Below are 5023 nucleotides of genomic sequence, written 5' to 3'. Positions count from 1 at the left end.
TACCCTACATTATTCATCTCATATGTATACGTATATACTGTACTCTATATCATCTACTGCATCCTTATGTAATACATGTATCACGAGCCACTTTAACTATGCCACTTTGTTTACATACTCATCTCATATGTATATACTGTACTCAATACCATCTAATGTATCTTGCCTATGCGGCTCTGCACCATCACTCATTCATATCTTTATGTACGTATTCTTTATCCCCTTACACTGTGTATAAGAAATTCGTTTTGGAATTGTTAGTTAGATTACTTGGTTATTACTGCATTGTCGGAACTAGAAGCACAAGTATTTCGCTACACTCGCATTAACATCTGCTAACCATGTGTATGTGACAAATACAATTTGATTTGATTTGATTTACAGCACCAGTCAAAAGTTTGGAAACACCTACTCATTGAAGGGCTTTTCTTTATTTTTTTTACTATTTTCCACATTGTAGAATAATAGTGAAGACATCAAAACTATGAAATAACACATATGGAATCATGTAGTAACCAAAAAAGGGTTTAAACAAATCAAAATCTATTTTATATTTGAGATTCTTCAAATTAGCCACCCTTTGCCTGGAAAGCTTTTCCAACAGTCTAGAAGGAGTTCCCACATATGCTGAGCACTTGTTGGCTGCTTTCCCTTTACTCTGCGGTCCGACTTATCCCACACCATCTCAATTTGGTCTAGGTCGGGGCATTGTGGAGGCCAGGTCATCTCCATCACTCTCCTTGGTAAAATAGCCCCTATACAGCCTGGAGGTGTGTTGGGTCATTGTCCTGTTGAAAAACAAATGATAGTCCCACTAAGCCCAAACCAGATGGGATGGCACATCGCTGCAGAATGCTGTGGTTGCCATGCTGGTTAAGTGTGCCTTGAATTCTCAATAAATCACAGACAGTGTCACAAACAAAGCACCCCACAGTATAACACCTCCTCCTCCATGCTTTATGGTGGGAAATACACGTGAGGAGATCATCCGTTCACCCACACCACGTTTCACAAAGACACGGCGTTTGGAACCAAAAATCTCCAATTTGGACTCCAGACCAAAGGACAAATTTCCACCAGTCTAATGTCCATTGCTTGTGTTTCTTGGCCCAAGCAAGTCTCTTCTTCTTATTGGTGTCCTTTAGTAGAGGTTTATTTGCAGCAATTCCACCATGAAGGCCTGATTCACACAGTCTCTTCTGAACAGTTGATGTTCAGATGTGTCTGTTATTCTATGAAGCATTTATTTATGCTGCAATTTCTGAGGCTGGTAACTCGAATGAACTTATCCTCTGCAGCAGAGGTAACTCTGGGTCTTCCATTCTTGTGGCGGTCCTCATGAGAGCCAGTTTCATCATAGCTCCTGATGGTTTTTGCGATTGCACTTGAAGAAACTTTCAAAGTTATTGAAATTTTCCCTATTGACTGACCTTCATGTCTTAAAGTAATGATGGACTGGCATTTCTTTTTGCTTATTTGAGCTGTTCTTGCCATAATATGGACTTGGTCTTTTACCAAATAGGGCTATCTTCTGTATACCCCCCCCCCCATACCTTGTCACAACACAACTGATTGGCTCTAACACATTAAGAAGGAAAGAAATTCTAAAAATGAACTTTTAAGAAGACAAATCTGTTAATTGAAATGCATTCCAGGTGGCTAGGTCATAAAGCTGGTTTAGAGAATGCCAAGAGTGTGCAAAGCTGTCAAGGCAAAGGGTGGCAATTTGAAGAATCTCAAATAAAAAATATATTTTGATTTGTCTAACATTTTTTTGGTTACTACATGATTCCGTATCTGTTATATCATAGTTTTGATGTCTTCACTATTATTCTAAATTGTAGAAAATAGTAAAAATAACAAAAAACCCTGGAATGGGTAGGTGAGTCCAAACTTTTGACTGGTAGATGAGCAACCCAGAACTGTGTGAGTATGTTTGCCTCAAAAAGCATCTTGCTTCAATCAGTTTATTCCAGTTAAGAATCAAAATTATTATTGTATTTTAACAGCAACAGTTACAATCTAGACTAGTTTTCAACAATACTTTCTTCAGTAAGATGTAGAGTAGGCCTGATCATTTTTTCATCTTCATCTGTACTGTTACTAGGGTTGCACTATCAGTAGCTAGCTTGCTGTGGTGAATGATAGCTATTAGCTATGTACAAGGCCAAGTACAAGGCCAAATGACAACAATGCCTTGCTGGATGATTTACTTTTTCACTGTCGAAGCACTGTTTCCTGAAGCATTCAACCCTGTTCTGAAAGAACTCCCTGGGTTTACCATCATGCTGTGGATGTTTGGTCAGGACGTGTCGTTTCATTACTAAGAACTTTCCCACACAAAACACATTGTGGGCGCTCCTCGTTATAAGTTTGTATGAAAGAGAAACTCATCACTGTATATGTGTTTCATGACAATTGAGCTCAGTCAGAACTTGTGGCTAGCATGAATCCATTTGATGACAGCAGTGAGTGATGGCGAGTGGGAATGACAAGTCAGTGGTAGACAGCGCATCATCTGCTGCTGAACAACAGCGCTGCATCGCGTGTGTCGCGGAGTAATCTTCAAGCACACGGGCATCTCCCTCTCACATTCACAAAACTGCCAAACTAAGCAGAGACCGTTGCTAAGCAGAGAGCGCACTTGGCCAAATCAATTCCAGCAATTGATGAAATAATTATAAATTTACTCTGACACATCGCAACCCAACATTAACAGGTCCGCGACCCACTTTGGATCGTGACTCATACTTTAAAAAAGGCTAGTCTAGAGTCCAAACTGGAGATTTTTGTTTCCAACCGCCATGTCCTTGTGAGACGTGGTGTGGGTGAACGGATGACCCTGCATGTGTATTTCCCACCGTAAAGCATGGAGGAGGAGGTGTTATGGTGTGGGGGTGCTTTGCTAGTGACACTGTCTGTGATTTATTTAGAATTGAAGGCACACTTACCCAGCATGGCTACCACAGCATTCTGCAGCAATAGGCCAATGAGCAGGTATGATAACAATTTTTTGACCAGTAGTGTATGTTGAAAATATGATATCACTGGAGTCATTGCAAATCAATTTGTGCCACTTGTGTAGCCTACCTGGAGCAAGCAAACCAATTTAATAAATAACCTGTAACTTCAGTTTATAGTTGTTGTGGCCTTGTGTTATTATCCAATTATTAATTGCCAATTATTAATTGCACGTTTAGTTAATTATATTGGAAATGATCAAAGCTCTATCGCAATTGCCAAGCAGTTCTTAGAATGCATTTGAGGGACAGTAACAGTAGTCAGATTAGGCTACAGGTAAAGCAAATTCTAAAAAATAAACACTGGCTGTTGTTGACAAGCATATTCAGTTCATATACATATTATTAATATTTAATTCAGTGATTAAAATTATGACCCCATTCTCAGTAACCAATTCCAGCAGGCATTTGGGAAAAACAAGCACTTCTTATATCAAAATCGCCTCTCTATTCATGTTGAATAAATTGGTCTGTTAATTTGAACTAAGCACACATCTAAATAGTTCAGTTCACATATTGCCTGCATCTTGTCTAGGCTACTGTAGACTATCTGAAATGAGATGTAGACCTATCAGGGGCTATAGGCTATCTGCCTTTATCTAAGCAAACCATGGAAAAATGTAATTACAATCATAAACACAGATTTTAGTCTGTAGCCTATGCCTATTGCAATGACAAGTCAATCTCGTAAATGGGCCATTTATAAAAGTTGATAGTCTTAACAATTGTCTAATAACATCACAATTGCCAGAAAATAGCCTAACATTCGTTTTTTTGTTCGTACAAGTGTGTCTTGCTCAGAGATTAAGATCCTCTGTTCAACTTTTATCACTCAAACTCTCCTGTCGGATTTACTACAGTTGTAACGGGTTTCTTCCAACTCCTCCTCTGACGAAGAGGTGGAACAAGGATCGGACCAAAATGCAGCGTGGTTCGTTCGATACATCTTTAATGATGAAAATACGTACAATACAAAACAACAAACGTCGAAAAACCGAAACAGCCCTGACTGGTGCAACAAACACAGAGACAGGAACAATCACCCACAAACACACAGTGAAACCCAGGCTACCTAAATATGGTTCCCAATCAGAGACAACGATAATCACCTGACTCTGATTGAGAACCGCCTCAGGCAGCCATAGAATAATCTGTACACCCCACACAACCCCAAGACGAAACACACTACAAATAAACCCATGTCACACCCTGGCCCGACCGAATAAATTAAGATAACATAATAAATATAGACCAGGGCGTGACAACAGTTATGCACTAGCACAAAGGGGATTTATTTACAATTATAAACCTGGTTCGAGCCTTGAATGCTGATTGGCGGAAAGCCGTGGTATATCAGACCATATACCACGGGTATGACAAAACATCACATTATACTGTTCCAATTATGTTGGTAACCAGATTATAATAGCAATAAGGTCCCCTGGGGGTTTGTGGTATATGGCCAATATACCAAGGCTAAAGGCTTTATCCAGGCACTCCGCGTTGCGTCGTGCTTAAGAACTGCCCTTAGCCGTGGTATATTGGCCATATACCATATCCCCTTGTGCCTTATTGCTTAATCATAGGAGTCAAACGAGTTAAATCGACATCCATTGGAAACACACATTTTGCTTCTAACATCATTACAATATACTATGATATTCCTTCTTTAATTGACTCTATAACGTCATGGGAAAAGGGTTTATTGTATAAATATGGCAACTCTTCTCGTTGTGGAAAACAAATTGGTCGAGTTTTCAGGCCTTTGGATATTTTAGCTTGACCTGGCAACAACAGCCGAGTGGCTACCCCAAACTGCATGATAACAGTGCCTAGAACTAGTTGATTCATCACCACGGACATATTCTGTAGAGTATTTGGCTGCTCCAACAAGGCAGGAAAGGCAATGGGGAAAAATATGTTTTCAGATTCCCCGCAACAATGAAACACCATTGGTGACACCAATGAGTTAAGACTCAAGAACTGTCAGAAAAGCAAAGAAA

This window comes from Oncorhynchus masou, chromosome 22, assembly GCF_036934945.1.
Source record: "Oncorhynchus masou masou isolate Uvic2021 chromosome 22, UVic_Omas_1.1, whole genome shotgun sequence".
NCBI lineage: Eukaryota > Metazoa > Chordata > Actinopteri > Salmoniformes > Salmonidae > Oncorhynchus > Oncorhynchus masou.
This window is presented reverse-complemented; position numbering follows the sequence as displayed.